The following is a 19,468-nucleotide window of genomic DNA, read 5'->3' as shown; positions in this document are numbered from 1 at the left end:
TAACCAAGTTATTCAACGGAGAATGAGTTAAGCTCATATGGATGCCATTGGTGGTTTTCTGGTTGTGGGTTGTGTGAGGGTTAGAGTTAAATAAACTTCAGTTGACCAGATGTGCTACTTCTTGCCCTTCTTTGCATCTTTACACCAAAACAACGTCACCCATCTGGTGGCTTGCAAGCCAGCCAGATGTAGTATTAGCATAGCAGACCGCCTCTTTTGTGGCTTTTTCCCCCAAATAGCTAGTTAATTACATGGATAGTGATCTGTCCCAGGTTCCTGAAACACTGTGCAGAGCTGCACTTACCTACATTATTCACCTCACTAAAAGAATAGTTATACTACTATCATTGAGCAGCTAGCTGAAAAGATGACGCAGTAATAGAAAGCTAGGATTTACCATGACGACATTGTTTGAACGTAAGGGTGCAAAGAAGGGTGATACCAGAAGCTGTATTTTGTGTTATATCTAGTGAACTCATTATGTATAAAATATACCAACCACACTGTCAATTCAGACAACCAAAAATGATGGCTGGTTGCCCAGTGTGTTAACCACATTTTTGTGACCGTTTCAAGATTGCAATGGAATTTCCATATTTTTAACAAGGATTGGAGATCTTTAGGTGCACAGTGTGTTGTCCTGAAACCATTGCAAAACTTTGATAAAAAGTCTGGCATTTCAGAATTTTTCACCATCACTCATGAAATGTAAACAGTGTTACAACAGGATTCTGAGCAACCCCTGTCACTGTGACTGTGACTGTCAGTGTCACTGTCACTGTCAAGGTGGGTGCTGCAGCACAACAATTCAGCAAGAGCTGTATCCCCCAAATTTCTCTCTGTGGTTGTGGTCCACTGGGGCTACCTGTGGAGGTATGACCTGAAATACTGTTTGCACTCACACAAATCTTTATGTTCAGATTGAGAATTTAGTCTTGCTAACCTTTCAGAAAATGTTGTCTGAAATGGATTGCCGATTGAATTCATACTGATTTGTAACATCTTTGTGAGGAATTTTTGCCACTCATTTATTTCTAGGCATATTCTCAGCACAAGGACAGATCCTGATATGGATTCTTCATATCAAGCCACACTGGAGGTTATCTCACACAAGGTGAACATAATGTTCAATGATATTGCTGTATGCTGAAGCGTGTGTGGACCTTTCGACCTTTATTGTTTTACAGCCATCAATGTCCCAACTAGGAGAAGGTCAGAAGAGAATGGCTATGCAAATGAGGGTTTATATATGGTTTTAGTCTGAACTCAAGTGACTTTTATAATGCCGTGTTATTTTGATGTCCGTACCATTTTTTATTTTAAATTGCTTTAATCAATAAAGGTTGAAACCATTCATCTCTATAAACTTGTCATTTACATTTTGATTTTAAAATGTCATAATACAACTGCAGCTTCACTCATGTCTGGAACCCTTTGGTAGCCATTGCTCTGGTAGAATGATAATTGAGTAGAAAAAAATAAGAAATGACCAAATGTCATTGTGTTTTGCTTTCATGATCAACAATAGATTTATGCTGTGAACTTGTGCTCCATAACAGATGTTGACTGTAGCTGAAGTTTGCGTACATGCTTTCCAGGAGCATCAGTTTGACCAGTCATCCACTCATCTATCTACTTTAGGGCTGTATTGAATCCAGTCCCCCTCATTATGCATCCTACTCCCACACAAACATGAACACATTTACTGCATTTCCCACTGCACTTCACTCCACCAGAAGAAAAAATTGTGATTGGTTTTCACCAAAGGAAAGCCTGATTTTTGACTTTCCAGTGTCGTTTTAGGCTACAGCTCACAAAACTGACAGTCAAGCTGGATTGTGAGAATTTGCAACTCTGCCTTTCAAAATATAATGCTAACACACACTCTCTACACACCCAATTACATAAAACTCTAAAATACATGTAGCCTAGTGGTAAATTGTGCTTTGCTATGTACAATCCACTAGACGGCACTCTCTCCGTGAGCTGTGTTTTTGGAGCTTTGCCAGAGTATTGTAACATGTTCCTGACACGTGTAGTAGGAATTATGTAGGGCCAGAATTCAAAGTAGTAAGCATATGCAGTGGTGATCGTTGTTGAACAACTATTGTAGTAAAAGTAATTATTTCTTCATGTTTTAAACTAAAATGGAATGTTTGTGGTGAAGGAAACATGTACTTCGTTGAATAAATACAGGATGACTAAGATGAATGTTGGATGTTTACAGATCTTTGTCAAGCGGATTGGTGCCATAGCCACTAGCTAGTTAGCCTATCAACCCATAAATGACCATCCTTGTCCTTTTAAGAACCACTGCTGAGAAAATGTTTTGTCAAAATTTCATGCATTACCGTTTAATCCTTTTTAAAGATTTTAAGATTTCTATAATGATGAGTCTGTAATGACCATGGGCGTCAGTTTGTTTTGAAAAGTGCTGGGGACAACAAGGGGTTTGACGTGTTCACACCTTTTTAAAGTGGTGGGGACGAAATGGGCCACAACAAAAAGCGTCCCCAGTGTAAATGACACCTATGGTAATGACTTCTCTCTTTTTTTGCTTGCACTTTCCCTTCAATGCCCTCATTTTTGTTGTGCATCTTCTTTTGTATGTGTCTTTTCTTTTTATGTGTTTTTCCCTTTAAGCAGCCCTATTTTCGAATTGCTCATTGGATATGTTACGCTTGTCTCACCATGACAACATACTTGTCTCATGCAGGGGTGCAGGGACACAGAAAATGCAATTCTCCAATGCACTAACATGCCAACCACTAAACTCCAGTTGGAGGATGGGCTTGGCTTCATTGACATCAATATATAATATATATATATATATATATATATATATATATATATATATATATATATATATATATATATATATATATATACACACACACACACACACAGGTAACATTGAACATTAACATTTACTTCAGTACAAGTATACATTTACACAGTGGCATTATTTAAATGAAATGGAATTTTATTTGTGACATAAAATAAAGTTGTACAAATTGTACAAACCAAATAAGCAATAGCAGTGATAATAAATCCTTGAAATGATATAATCCATTAACCCTCCTGTTATGTTTGGGGTCAATTTGACCCCATTCAATGTTTAACGTCTCTAAATAAATGCTCAACATCATTTTTTTTGCTTCATATTTAATGACTTTTCCTAATTTAATAGGGACAACTGGGTAAACACAAAATTAACGTGATGATATGTTTTTAATGCCCTGTACTCATGTTGTACGCATTGGTGTTGTTTGGGGTCAATTTGACCCCAGGCTGTTTTAGCTGTATAAAACATTTAAGAAATATCAACATTTTACACACATTTGTTTTGCTTGTTTTGGATGATATTGAGGACACTGCAACATGCAATTTTATAATATAATTTTATAATGTAATATAAGACTTCCCTCTGTTTTAGGGCCATAGCCTATAACCATCATAATAATGCCTGTAGTAGTGCGAGAACCACGGACAGTTCACATGACATGGGGGAGGGGAAAACATAATTTCCATGAGAACTTTGATATTTCCCGTGCTGTGAGGGAGGGGAACTATGGTTCCCACACCTGTGTCTGCGCATGACAGTAGGGGAGGAGCAAACATATAAAAGCTTGCACAGCATCCTTCAAAACCATTCCTCTTGGTGCTCTGTGTGCTCTCTCTTTGAAAATGAACTCTAAGCAAAAGTTTTCTGCCAATGAGGTTTTGTCACAGCTGTTTGCCAGTGAGAGTGACATAGAGGAGACTGTATATGAGACAGAGGATAACGTTGAGGAGGACCCTGATTGTGAGGCATCCTCCTCTGATGAGAATGAGACTCTAAGTGTTGACCCTCCTGTTTCTCAACCACCAGAAGGCATGTTACCTTCAAAAAATGGAAAGTTATTATGGTCCCTCTCCCCACTTGAATGACAGGGTAGACTTAGTGCTGCTAATGTTATCAGGATGGTTTCAGGCCCCACCAGATACGCTGTCAGCCATGCCCAAGACATAAAATCAGCTTTTGAGCTCTTGATAATGAATTGAAAAGAATATACTGGAGATGACAAACTTGGAGGGGAGGCGTGTGTATAGGGGCAGTTGGAAAGACTTGGATGTGACCCACTTGCAAGCCTATATTGGGTTGCTCATTTTGGCAGGAGTTTACAAGTCAAAAGGTGAAGCAACAGCAAGCCTTTGGAATGCTGACACTGGAAGGGCAATATCTCCAGCAACTATGTCTCTACAGAAATTTCATCTTTTCTCCCATGTCATACGCTTTGATAATAGAGAAACAAGGCAGGGCCGACAAGAGTGTGACAAACTCACAGCAATAGGGGATGTATGGGACAAGTGGGTTCAGTGATGACCTTTTCTTTACAATCCAGGCCTCCACATGACTGTGGATGAATGTCTGAGTGCATTTCGTAATAACAAAAAATCTGTACTTAGAAATAATATAAAGGCCTTAACATACCAAAAAGATCTTTCTCTTCGATTTTAGGTTAATCAGTGAGATTTTATGGTGATTGCCATGTTTTTCCATAGTCGCATAATAGGTATTCTACATGTATAGGGGTGGGGGGTGGGGGGTGGGGGGTGGGGGGTTATTTAAAGCCTATTTACGTAGTCAACAAAGAAACAAAGTACCTGACACATAAATTTGGGTAGCAATTTTAATTTCCACCATTTTCTGGAGGTTTAAATTGCTGGGGTCAAATTGACCCCAAACATAACGGATGTTAGTAAATTTGAACATAACAGGAGGGTTAAAACAAGGACAAAACATGTTTGTATACCATCTCTGCCCAGTCAAAGTGGATCAGCATGTAGCTGTTTAAATTTCTTACTCTCATTTCCTTTTTAAACGTTGTAACCGTAGGCTGGCCATTTATATGTGTCATTTGGTGCGATTTTGCCACTATGAACAGGTGATGGTCACCCATGCAGCAAGTCTGAGCTGCCTGCTGCTTACTAATTAGGCTACCTGGAGATTTGACAATGGGGCCTATTAATCATGAGGGTAATAATTAAGAAAGGCCCTACAACTTTCCCTCAGTGACCATTAAAACTTATGGACATGTTATTACAGCTTATAATGATGAACATAAACCTTGTAAGGATGGTGCAATGGCTAAATGTTCTCTAATCATGTGGTTTCACTCATCCTGTTAGGAGGCTCTTGAGAGACCTGAACTATGGTGCTTCTGACTTTTTTAGAGTTAATTGCAGATCCTCTCTTTGATGGAAAGAATGAGCAGCAACTTAGTAGCCTGCTGTGAAATTTTTGTGAATGAACCAGAAGTAGAGGTTTAATCCTACGCCTCAGCGCTTGCTTGTGTGTGAGCTGAGCCAATGCAGGTATGCAACTTCATAAAACAAACACAAAGTCCCTGGGCTGCAGGAGATTGGTAACCTTGAAAGCTAAATGTTTGTTGCTTTTCTATTTAATTCATCCTTCTTTGTTCATTGTCGCTACAAGAGCAGTGCAGTGTACCACTGAATATTTACTTATTTGGGTACATTTCTGTCTCTGAATGACCGTCTCAGCTCTACGCTGCAATGATGATCAGACTTCCATTCCGTTTGACAAATCACGGAGGTTTGTTCAGTGGCTGTCATTTGTGTGCAACTCAAGCCTTAAATGAATCAAAGGCCAGAGATTTCCATTGAGCAAATAACAAGTTTGCCCTTTTTCTTTGCTTTAAAGACCAGTTTTTTTAGTTGAGTTTGAGAATCACTGTATGAGAAACATCTCTGGTCTTGTTATGGATACACAGTACAAACGGTTTCTTCCAAATATGCCTATTCCAAAATAGAAAGGCAAAGCACTAATTTATATACGGTGGCAGGGTTTCATAGTGGTAAGGAGCAGGGCTTGTTACTGGAAGGTCGCTGGTTCAGTTCCCCTCTAGGGCATTGCTGCTGTACCCTTGGGCAATGTACTTAACCCAGAATTGCCTCAGTAATCCAGATGTATAAATGGATAACACGTAAAAACTAACCTGTCAGGCTTTCAGGTGGAAGAACCCAGGTGCAGACCAGAATGCCAAACATGAGCTGGCTAATAAAATACCCAAGTCACAAACAGTAGTCTAAAACAGTCCAAATCAAAACCAGAAGATCCACAAAGACAGGCAGAACATCCAAAAACACAAGGCAAAGGCAAATCCAAAAATACAGGCAGAGTCATTCATAGGAGATCAAACGGGTAACCAGGAACAGACGGGCACAGGCAGAAATCAGGGTCCAAACAGGCAGAGTAGACAAACCAACCAGGCAGAGAGTTGTTCAAAATCAGCAGGCACGAAGAGTAATCCAAAGGGGAAAGCAGTAGTCAAGCACAAGCGCATACACTAAGAACAGGTAGGAACAAAACAGGTCAACACACTGAGACAAACTGGCAAAGAACGAAGAAAACAGAGGGGTATATATACACAGACTAATAATGAATTAACAGGGAACAGGTGAGCAGGACGGGCTTCAGGTGGTGGGTGTAGCAGAAGGGCAGGTAGGCAGGACAGGAGGTGGGATTACAGAGCACATGGGGCTGTAAACAAAAACAAAGACACACCCACCCTGACAGACAGGAGGACAGAGAAACACAACATAAGCAAGAGATCAAGCTGAAGTACTGACAGTAACCACTCTGTAAGTCACTCTTAGTGTCTGCTAAATCACAGTAATGTAATATACATGGGGAGACCTGGTAAATATAAAGAGACAACTGCAAAACTTGAGCACCAAGCAAGACAGCAGTTCAGTAGGTTAAAATCAACATAAACCAGAGCAGACAAAATGCAACAGATTTAAAAGCAAGACATAAAGTCAGTCTTCATCAGCACAAACAAAATACCTGCTCAGTTGCTTCACTGCCTTGCAGGTAGAATTTTACTCTTCTCCTTCATTCCACTGTTTTGAATCTGCAGATGTACTGTTCAGTAGGCTCCTCTCATTTCAACATTACCTGCACTCATACAGGAGTGCTGAAGCAGGAACTGCAACCCTCTAATACATGTACACATAACCAATGGCTTTTTGTACTACATGTCAGAAAGTGCACTAGAGTGAGATGGGCACAAATTTGGAGGATAGATGCCCCTCCACTGATGTTGTCCGTGGAACTCTCAGATGAACTCTACGAGAAATGCAAGTAATGAGATGAGGAAACCCTGGCTGAATTATCCTATCCCTGGATGAACAAAGCCAACTGCCCATTGCTGAGGGCTCTCGGTCATTGTCAGCAGTTTTGAACCCAGACCATGCGGCTCGTCTTATGACCTTGCATAAAGGATCTGAAGAGACATAATTACCTATGTGCACAAACAACTTCATAAGTATTCCTTTCCTACGACAAATGATCCCTTCAAAATGGGATCTACCATGGATTGCCAGCTGGAAGGATGAGCTTCATGCAGGAATTTTTAAATTACCAAGCCATTTCTACATGCAGCTATGGTTCAATATGATCCTTCCAGGACCTGTCTAAGGCTACTCAAGGCCTTCATTGCATCCAGAGAGAGCTAAGGGAATGCTCCATCCAGAACTTTCTGATTTGCTCAGACAAATTGAAGATTGCAAAAAAACTGTACATGTGATCTGTAGCAGAGGTGGAATTAATGGTTTTGCAGCCTGTTTAAAAATTTTTACTTGAGGGCCCCCATCCCCCACAGAAACTTTGTCTTGTTTGAGTCAATTCCGCTTTGTGCAATCTAATCTGAGGGCTTCCTTTGTTAAGCAAGGCGAGCAGCCAAAACCGGTATTAATGGTAGTAATAGCACTCTTTCCTACTCTTTTCTCATTTAATACATTCTCATTGGTTAGCATTTTGCCAAGGATGAGCATTCTCCATTACTAATTTAATGGCGATGTTGCCAGCTTTCACAATTCTCTTAAAAGTTGAGCAGGCCACTGAAACAGGTCCCGAGAGCTGGCTATTATTTTTTTAAAGCCAGCACTTTTCAAGGAATTTCGGCCAATTGAAACACCTAACACTAGCACCACTTAACTGTAGTGACATGAAAGGATCATTGAAATTCTGTAAATATTTGATATAGCTCACGTATACTCAAAGTCTTCATACACAGTGGGCACTCATGCCCAGAAGGGAGGTGTGTTGCATTATTTAAGTCACTGAGTAACAGGCCTTCCCACAGCAGTTGACTTGTTTCTCCCTTTAAATCTCTTGCGTAACCAAAACCTGAAGGCAGCAATGCTCTTTCACATTCATAATACAATATATTGCATTTGGTATCTCAAACAATAGAACTGTATTTTAGTGATGAAAGAGACTTTGAAGTACACAAAAATTACTTATAGCCTATTCAACCTGAACGTTTCTTTCAAAGGTAGCTCAAATCCCTTTGTAAGTGTCTATCATTTAGAATTTTTTGTTCATCTGATGACTTACAAGGAGTACAGGGCTTTATTTTGGATTCTGTAATTCGAAATTCTGTAATTGGCTTCTGTGGAGACACAGGTAAATTCAAGTCATGACAAATGACTGATGTGGCTCATCCAGTGGAATTTCATGTGAACCCACAGACATTTAGAATTGCATAACCTTTCCAAAACCACATACTTTATTAAAAATAACAAGCTTGATGACCATGAAGACTACCTCAGAACTAACTTTCTAACATGCGCCTTTACTTAGAGTACATTATTTTTCCACATGGTACATTTCCTCTTATGGTTTTCCATGGTGGTGTAACCCAAACAGTTAGAAAGTAACAGTACACACAATTGGTCAATTTTATAGAGACTAATGTATAAGAACATGTAGTAACCAAATGCAATGGTTACTTCCATTATTCCTCTGAGGACTGTATATTTTGCTGATTGAGATAGTTAGTTAGAGTTAGACTCTTCAGCAATCTGCCCTGTGGTGAGAAGATGTTGTGTAAAATAATCCAATTGAGCTAAAGTATCATAAAATGTATTAAGCTGGTGTGCTTAAAGGCCTTAGCAGTGCATAAGTCGAATTTAATACTGAGGTAGTTTCATTAATTTTGAATTCTCTCATGAAATCTTTTGTGACTTTTTCCAACATTAAACTCAACACATAAAAGTTGTGTTTTTATAATGAATCATATCTTTAGATTTGTCTGTTCCCTAGGATTTTGCAAACCCAGGGCTTACAGAATACATCCTCCCAGAAAATAAAAAAAATAAGAAAAACATATTAAGAGAAAGAGCATCCATACATATTTAGTTCCTCCTTTGGTTCTGAGCTGAAGCTCAGGCGGTTGTTTATTGTCATACCTGTTGTCACACTGCCACTGCCATGTCGCAGCGCCACTTCCTACTGTACTCCACTGCTTCCAGGAGCCGCCAGCTCTCCCATCTCCAGGGCAGTCACTGTTCAGTGCTCAGGCAGTGGAAGAGTATATGCTGCTGTACCCTGGCGGAAAACGACAGGGCCCTTATCACACCGATCGAAGCGTCTCCGAGACAAGGTGGATAATGAGCTGTCTGGGCTCTCCCATGCTCACACAGTGGATGGGGTTGCAGGCAAACCTAGAACAACAGGCTCAAAACTATATTTACAGGGCAGGCAACTGCAGAGGACAGCTTATTGCTGTTGCACTTGTAGGTGTCTTTAAGATGCCTCTACTCTTTGGGTAGCATTGTCTTTTTCTATGCCCTTTGGCTATCAGGCAGATCGTCATATATTGACAATTATAAGAAATTATATCTTTTTGGGGATTTGGGGTCTCTGGAAGGACCTTACAAAAACATCCCAGGGCTCGACTTAGAGTGGATTGTGCTTAATATGCCTTCAAGTAATTCTATGAAATTCATTAATTTGTTTCATGCAGAGATGTCATACAATAGTTTTTAATTTGATTTGCAGTGACCTTTATTGAACTTAATTAATATGGAGTGTGGTTAATGAAGCAGCGATTCATGATTAATTATTAAAATGTAGCCTTATTTTCTCTCCCCCTTTGATGAAGAAAATGTATAATTGTAGGTTTTATTTCAGATACAGCTGAAAGTACTGGTGTGAAATGACATCAGCTGTAGATGCCAGTGGATATTTTCTCTGTGTGGTGAATGGTAATCACACAGCTGTTATGTATTAAGATTATCATGATGGCTGGTGTGACACTGTCATTAGAAGCTCAAATCAGCCAGTAGGTGTTTATTTAAATCTTGGAAATGTCATCCATGATTATCTTTAACAAAGCACAGGGAAAAGGACTGCAGAGTTGTGCTTGCACACCTCCAGCCATGATTCACAATGAGGTTATAACACAAGTCCTACAAATATGTAGGAGTGTACATTAATAGTACCCCACTCTGGAAGGTATGTGTTGACTACATTTTCAATAAAATGCAACACCACACCTATTTCTACTGCAAGTTATGGCTATTTGGTGCAAGTAGCCAATTTTTTTCTTTTTTTTCTACATTCTGTTAAGCTACTTGATCACCAATGAACTTCCAGTGGTAATCCTGCAGATACAGTGGTAATGTGCAAACATAATGGGATTTTTAATAGTTAATTAGTAGGTTGTGATAATTGCATGCATGTACTAATGGACTATTTGTTGTGGTAATGTGCAATGGATAGCAACTCTTGGAAGCAAAGGAAATTTCTGTTGTAACAGACCAAGTATTTTATCTCTCTGAAAATGTGAAAAAAAAAAAAAAATCTTTAGGGAAATGCTGTATTGTTACACTTACATGTAGTCACATAGCAGATGCTCTTAACCCGAGTAACATACTAAGCAGGGCAACTAAAATGCAGATTCAAACAAATAATTATGTTTTTTATCTGCCACTGCTTAACTGATATTCTACCTGCACAGTGTCAGAGTCCACTAACTTCTTGTCTTCCAATCAGTTGCAATGTGTCTGTTTTGAAAGAATACATTTTTTTCTTTCTTCAGAACTTATAAAAGAACACAGTCTTGTCAATTCCTTGTAGGTTTAACTAGACAGACAAGAGTTTTATTTGCAGAGTCTGAGTGCACGAAAAGGAAAAGAATGAAACAGAAATTTGTAGGTGGATCTGACCATGCAGAATATTAGTTAAAAGCAAATGCCAACTTTTACTTTAATCTTTATGGTAATAGAAGAAAAGTATTGGATTCTGCCCAAGTTCTTTTTTGTCAAAACTTATTTGTATTTTTTCCATTTGCCCTTCATTCCTGTTTTTTATTTTATTTTATTTTATTTTTTTACATATTTGTGCTTAGCATTTTACTTCTGAAACCCTCACATTTGATAACAGTACTATTGAAAATTGCCTGTGTGTTGGTCTCTGTTCTCTGTTGAGAACAAGGTTATGACTCAAGGAAGGAACTAGGAAGAGTAAAGTTTAAGGTTGTGGTGCAGATGGGATCTGGTTCCTTTCCACCCCCAGTGGGTGATTTTGTCTCATTACTCATAATTGGCATGTATTTTTAATTTTTAAAGTGAATGCTTTTTCTATGCCATAATTCATATTACATTTTAGAGTTGTGTACCTTGTAGCTAATGTCAGTCCATTTCCTATTTCAGTGCAGTTGTTTATTATTATTATTATTATTATTATTAGTAGTAGTAGTAGTAGTAGTAGTAGTAGTAGTATTATTAGTATTATTATTACTTAAATGCCACTCACATGAGCACACTATTCTCAGATTGAATTGGCCTCACCTTAAATATCATAAATGGAGGGTGATTACCAATTTTTCAACAGATCCCTAATCAATGGATCATAGGTTGGTTTTACTTCCATGAACAATTGTGTCCTCAGTTCTGACATCTGGGATGGGCAATCATGTACCTTATAGCAGCAGCTGAACATCAAAGTACAGATCATGCTTTCATGACATGCACACCAGGAAAAAAACCCACCAATGATCTATCTGGGACTGCTGTTCAATTCAGGGATGAGTGATCTCCTGGACAAAATAATTTGTTCATGGTGCATGTGGTGATAACATCTGTAAAATCACAGTTATTTTGTGCCAACATTTGTAGTTTGGTTTTGGTAGTTCCTTGACTTGGTGAATTTGTTGACAGTACCTTTGATAACCCTCCCCGTTCACAGTACATAACATATATGGAAATGAAATAATCGTTTAAAAAGTAGAATAATGGAACCAGTTTCTGAGTGTATAGGTATTTCCTAGGGAAACACTGGCAGTAGGTGCTTTTAAAAATAAATTGCTTTAAACTGTGTTTCTCTTCTACAGCATAACAGAATTGAACATTTTTTTGAAGACATCTAAATGATATTATGGCTGAGATTTGTTTGTGCACCAGGTTTAGTCAGCATGCAAAACTTAATAAATCACATGTAATGTGTTTTTTTTTTTGGTAGGTTAGAACAGCAAACAACAATGACCTTGTATTGGAATACTTTTTGCTTAGCATAGGCTCTCACACTAATATTCCCCCTGTTTAACAAATTAACTGTTGAGATAATAAAAATAAAGAAGATGCCTTTGCAAACACTTCTTATCCAAATGGAATTACTAGTCGCAGACTGCCCTTGTAGTTATTTCACAATGTGGGAAGCCTGATGGTTCATGGTCTTTATGTTGTAGGCAAACAGCGGGCAGCTGTCCAAATGTGACATGTGTGAGTGGGAACTTTGCAATAATTTCATTTGCAAGACAGAAACGCAAGTGAAGAATGGGGTTGAACCAGGTCCAGCTCTGCTCAGCTGCAAGTCTGTTGCATATGTGATATTTACTCAACCGTGGTGTGAGCACATTGAGATTGTTTGGAATTATTTAATTCCAAAATTATTATTATTATTATTATTATTTATTTATTTATATTTTTTTTTTTTTGGGGGGGGGGGATCACAGTTATTTCTGATATGACTTTGGAGCAGAGGATGTTTCATAATTCAATTGTTGAGTCATGCCACCCAGACAAAATAAATATGTGATTTAAGTGCAGATTTAAATAAATAAAGGTAGCTATATTCTCAATTAAATAAGTTAATTTTTTATCAAGGCTTTAAATATAAGAATACACTTAATACAACAGTACAAACAAGAACATCAAATCTTTCACCTCCCTGAAAGCAAGTCGCCTCACCACTGCAAAAACTCTTCTGCTGAACGCAAAGGGAGACCCTGACACAGGATTCAAGTATTCAGAACAAGCATGTCCAAATTACGGCACCAATTATCTTATATTTCTTCAGAATATTCGCAACTGAGAAAAATACATGATGAACGCTGAAAATGCTTAGTGTTTCATGATTGTATAAGAGCATGGCTCTATGACTTTCTCTCTGTGTAGAATATTCTCTGCACTGGAGAGGAGGAAGCGCTTCTCTCATGCTACTGCATGTTCTCACAACAACTGAATTCTGTCCTCTCATTGCAAACTGCCTACTGCTAATGGAAAAAAAAAATATCAAAATCATTTCATGTAGACTGAATAATATGACACAAACTTTATGGTTTATTAACAAACAAATGTTGCTTGATTTTCAACATTGTGTTGTCATGCAAGCCACTATGTGTTGCCTAAATTAGCTAACAGAGCTATCACCTAGCTACAGTTAGCCATTAAAGTTTTAAAAAATATATAAAGAAAACTCTTATCAAATATGAACAAGAATACCACCTGAGTAAACAAACACTATCATTATGTCCTTGAGAACTCTTCTATGATCAGCTCTTGCCTTCTAGTCTAACAGAAGCACTGTAAGCTAAACAACCAAACTGGCCTTGGTTGTAATAAAGTCAGTAAAATCAGTAATAAAAGCAGCCACCAGACAGCACCCTCTGTTCAGAGGGAGAATGTTCTCTGATGTTCCTTTCAACTTGCTTTAGTTAAGGGGGATATCATTAGAGTCTCCGGGGGTAGAGCTATTGAAATGCAATGGGCAAGCGAGAACGATTACAAGAGGGGGTGATTATGCCTAATAAAGAAATAACGAATGCATACCCATATAAACACACGCTCACATTGTAATGATTAAGTGCTAACTATCATTAAATCAACACATTAGCTATGGTCAGGCTTTTAATTGTTACAGTTTTATGTGTCTTCATGGATAACATTAGTAGCATGTTAGCAGTAAACACAGTTCATGCATCAAACACTCTCAAGATACATTTAACATAGCAGAACACTTTGAGATGCAGAGATGTTGACAATTTCCACTATCTCCTCTGAGGCTAGGTTCACAGCTGAAGGTAAAGGGGGGTTCCAAAGGTGGTACCATACATGTAATCAAGCATCAGCCTCATATGGGAGAAGGTTTATATCTGCCTGCATGAATCAGCCTTGTCTGAGTATCACATTACAGTGTAAATTATGATACACCTGCAGGCATCCTGATTAGTGAATGCACAGTCACACCTCCCTCACACCTTCAACTCATTAAGGAGTTATTCCCTGCCCACTTACCACTTGCAGTGCTAGTGCCAGCATCCTTAAAATACTAGTGTTTTAGACATATCACATTAGATCAGCACCATTTGACTGTGTCTTGCATTCAACCACTGTACTCCTTTTGCCTAAATAGGGCTCAACATCATTATTTGCATTATAGTGAAGCACAAAAACAACACTATATACAGAGCTGTACAGATAGCAGACAAGGGCAATGTTAACATTGTAAACACAGCTTCATGTGTTTGCTACAGTAAACAGTAATCAGTGGAAGAGCTTTCCTGTTGATTCTGATAAGTGCCTGTCCCTGTCATACAGATTCTCTCACATTAGCAATGTTCCTCACTGTTTTTAACTCCCTGACCATATTCTATGGAGACATAAAATCATTTTACCGGCCAACTGTCATAAATGCCAAGAAAAAAAAAAAAAAAAACATTTTGAAAATGTCATGTTTACATGTAAGTGAAGCTACAATATGATTTAATACTAAAGTAAGAATAACACTGTATCACTGACTGTCTACCGTCAAGTGTCTACGTCAATGTTATTGAGAGCAGAGCAGTCAAATTGGATATCACTGAATCATGGGGATTCACCATAAAGATTGGATTGATTTGTGGCCGCTCATCTATGAAATAGCATTAGATCCCAGAAGAGGAAGGTAGTCAATTAAAAAAAGCACAAATGACACAATGATAGAATCAAATAATGCATCTGCATTGCCACAAGATCTATCAAAACTAGTTTCACAAAGCATATCTTTCTGATGCACTTGCAATTAGTCGTTGTGAAACATATTCCATGGATGACAGCCTACAAAGTGCATGATCTCTCAGCATTCTCATTTTGTCATTGGCCATGGTCTGGGATTACTAAAAGGTAAATATCTTTATAAAAAGAAAATATTAATACTGTATTTTTTACATTTTAATGTCAATCATTTTTTTCCACATATTTTATTCTGGGGAGGCTAGAGGCAGACAACACAGGAAAGGGTCCTTTCAGTGTTCTTCCCTGTCATTTCTCTGTGGGGCTTTCCTGTTCCCAGGGTAGTCATGAGAATTATTCCTCTTCTGCCAATTATGAGGAGAGGGTCAATAATTCAATTACCACATACTGCTGAATAATGGATTTTGTTATAAACTTTGCTTTGCTGTCTGGTGTGTTCGTCTTAGGTTTTGCTTATACCACTACAACAAGTTTGTGTTTTGTGTAATGTGCTGAATGTTCATTGATGTATTTTCCAGCAAGATTTTAAGGATCAATGACAGTACAGTGATGTATGTGTACTGGCTCCTCAGTATCCAGCCACACAATTTGTAGTCCATGGCATTTTGATGCTGGATTATGGTTAAAATTAAAAAAAATTAAAAGAAAAAAAAAAAAAAAAACAGGTTAAGTCCATACTTCAAAAGTGAATCTTCAAATGAATGAATGACCAAACAAAATTAAAATGCAACCTTTTTAATGTGGACAATATAAAAAAAAAAATCACACCAACAGCAATGTCTTAGTAAATGTGAATGATTGTCTTGCTTGGAAAAGGCAATTTTTTAAACTATAAAGAGTCCATCATCTCATGTCCTGCTAAAATATTCTATCTCTGTAAGGTAATGTAGCATGAAGTAGTTAAATTTAGAGTACCCCATTTGAAGGCTAGGAGCACTCCAAAAGTGCAAAATTCTCACAATTTTACATTTTTTTCCAGCAGGAATTAGAATTTCAAGACATTATTGTTATTATTGTTATTATTATTATTAGTAAATAGTGTGCTTCCAGTTTAAGACCTTGAGAAATTGGCACATGTTGAATTGTCTCTCCTTGTTGCAATGTTAGCTCAATACCAGGAACAAAATGAGTCTTCTTATGAAGCAGGTGACAAAGGAAATGATCTTCTCAACTAACTCTTGCTATTCCTTATCACACTGCCTTTGGGCTTTCCTTTTCCCAGACCAATCATGAAAACCTATTCCTTTCACACCAATTATGAGGAAAGGGTCAATAAATCAATTACTCTATACTGCTGGACAATGGACTGATATAAACTTAATTTACTGTCAAGCATATGGATGTGTATCAGTTATTTTGCTGCAACATATGGTGTTTTGTGTAATGCTCTACTGAATGCTCATTGATGTATTTCCAATGAGTGTAAGGATCAATGAAAGCATGCTGATTCTTGTATGTTGGTTCCTCAATATGTCATCGCACATTATTTTGGGAGACACCATCAGGAAGGGTTATGGTGAAACTAGATTTAAATTCTGGCAGAAGTCTTTGACCGTTGATAGCACTGGATAACATTTAAGGCCTTTCTGGCCTGACAAAAAATAATCCACAGCATTGTAAATATATCTTCTCTGGTGATTTTAAGAAAACACTTTTAAACAAATACCAGTCATTTTTGCTGTCCCAACAGCATAACCTGTGTTTGTTGAACTTTGTTGAGCAATATCTGCTATTAATTTTAAAACTGCCTTGCAGCGCAGCAGATCCTGAATGGCATATTCATTCAAATATTCAGTAGTCATACAGCTGAAACTCCAGAAATATACAGGACAAGCATGCCACTTCCTGTGACATTACATTTGGGTGAGAGAGCTGGTGGAGGAGTAACTTACAGAGAACAGAACCCAAAGAGGTTCTGAAGAAGTCTTTGGTGTCCCAGTGCAATATAACCTGTTCTGCTTCCACAGCTTACAGATCTGATCTGCAATCAAACAGATGGCAATTCCTGCAACAGAAATGGCCATGAAAATGCATGCTTGATTCATTTTCCGCTTCCTCCCATGTTGTACCTGTTAAAAATGTTTTAAAAGGGTCACTGTGGTGTTCTAGCAATTTAAACTGTTTATTCAAGGGATGGAAGAATCAGTCCACTCACCTAGATAGATTTGCTTAATTGTCAGTGGAATTATCAGGTAACAATTTAAATATAAGCACAGCAAATTTGGGTAGTTATATAATATCTATCTAATATCTATGATATATATGAAAACATTTGAACAGAAAGTGTCACAGAAAGTTGATCACTGTTGTATAATAGCTGGGTAAAAGGTATCCCTGTACACCTTTAACTTTAGACACTGTTGTACTCCTCAAAAAGAAAAAAGGTTATTTTAAGAAGCTAGCTCCCTGATATAATGACTACTCTCATGCTCTTAACCATGCTTCATCTAAACTTGAATGTAAATTGCATTCTACTATGCTAGAAGCATTCCTTCTTGCCTGGGAAAAATCTTAAAAGATATAAGCATGCTCTCTCCAGTGACAGATGATCATATTTCTCTACCCTAACAGAAGAAGATAAACTTACCAAGAGATACGTGATCAAAATTGTTGCCAGACTAATTAAGAGTCATGCATCAGTTGACCCCTGCATGTCAGTAATATGTAACTGTAATGATTTTATGAATTTCTTTTACAGCAAAATTATAAGGATCACAGACACGATAAGAGTTTTCCCACCACCCATGATGAAGTTTAGTCCCACAGGTGTCAGAACAAATGAATGTTGAGACACCCCCAAGACTGCCTTCAGTTGTAAACTCCTGAGCTCAATTGAAATTCATTTTACAACTTTAATTACTTCTTTTTAATCATCTTCTTGTTTATTAGACCCCATGGCTAAAAAGCTTTGAGGGAACTGCAATCGGTGATTGGCATACTACTATTAACTGTTATCAATGCTTCTGTAATATCAGGTTATGTACATCAGTCTTTATAGGACCCTGGGCTAGCTGGTGAGAAAGGGATTGTGCTTTGCATGACCCCTCATCCTTATCAGGCCACAAAACAACACTGTGCCATCAAAAAACACATTTTTGCATTGATATTAAATTAATAAAACTAAGATATCAATATTTCCCACATGTATGATGGCCTCTCTGACTCAAGTCACATCCAAAATATAAATGGTGCCCTTTCTTACACTTTCAAAGCATCAGCCTCCTTCTCCTCATGAAGCCCAAGCATGACCCCAGTGATTTACCAGGCCCATCTCAAACCTTCAATTCCTCTAAAAAGTGGAACACATGGAAGGATTACTGCAAGGATCAGTGCTTGGAACTCTGTTTTTCTCCCTATACATGTTAACTCTTCCCAGTGTTAATCATAAACATAGTATTGACTCCCACTGCAATGCAGATGACACTTATTTGTATGTATCAGTCAATCCTGATAAAGTTGTGCAACATGTTGGAAGCCAATTTTAAAGATATAATGAAATGGATGACTCACAACTTCCTCCACCTAAATTCAGACAAAATCTTGGTCTTGGTAGTGGGACCCAGATCCCAAAGAATTAAAATGTCCGATTATGTCTTAAATCTAGACTACATCTCACTAGCTTCTAGTGCTACCATCAAAAATCTAGATGATAAAGACCTCTCATTTTAAATGCACATAAAAAAACATCTCCAGGATTGTTTTTCATCATTTTCAGAACATCATTAAAATCTCTCACTGCAACATTCGGAAATATTTATTCATATTTTCATTACTTCAAGATTATACTGTTGTAATTCTTTGCTAACTGCATGTGCAAACATCTCCCATCTCCAACGTCTCCAACTGGTACAAAATGCAGCTGCACACATTCTCTCCTGAACAAGCAGACCTGAGCACATAAACAGCGTTAGTTTCTCTTTACTGGCTACCTATTACATTTCAGATTGACTTCTTCCGTAATTAGCCTTGCTCCTCTGTGTTTCAGATATTTTGTTTTGTATAACTCAAACACTTTGTTGACAAGAAGCTGGCTGCCTTGTTATTGCAAGAGCAGCAAAAAAGTACTGCAGGTGGTTGAGCCTTCTTCTACCAAGCTCCTCTCTTACACCTCTCTTCAAGACTAGGAATAAATCTTAGGATGTCAGCAAATCCTGTAGTTGACAGATCGGGGTTGGAGGACTAACATGAACCATAGAGTCTCTGGTAGACTGAGCTGTCAGTGCTGCTGCTATGTCACGGCATGGTAACATATTTAGCCTTTTTAGCCATGATCTGGTGGTGATAGATGTCTGCCCTCATGACTATGCCAGCCCTCTGACTTCCAACACTTAGTCTTCTCTACAGTCTTCCTCATCCAGTAAATCCTCTCTCCCCTTGTATA

This window comes from Megalops cyprinoides, chromosome 1 (assembly GCF_013368585.1).
Source record: "Megalops cyprinoides isolate fMegCyp1 chromosome 1, fMegCyp1.pri, whole genome shotgun sequence".
NCBI lineage: Eukaryota > Metazoa > Chordata > Actinopteri > Elopiformes > Megalopidae > Megalops > Megalops cyprinoides.
Note: the sequence above shows the minus strand (reverse complement) of the source record.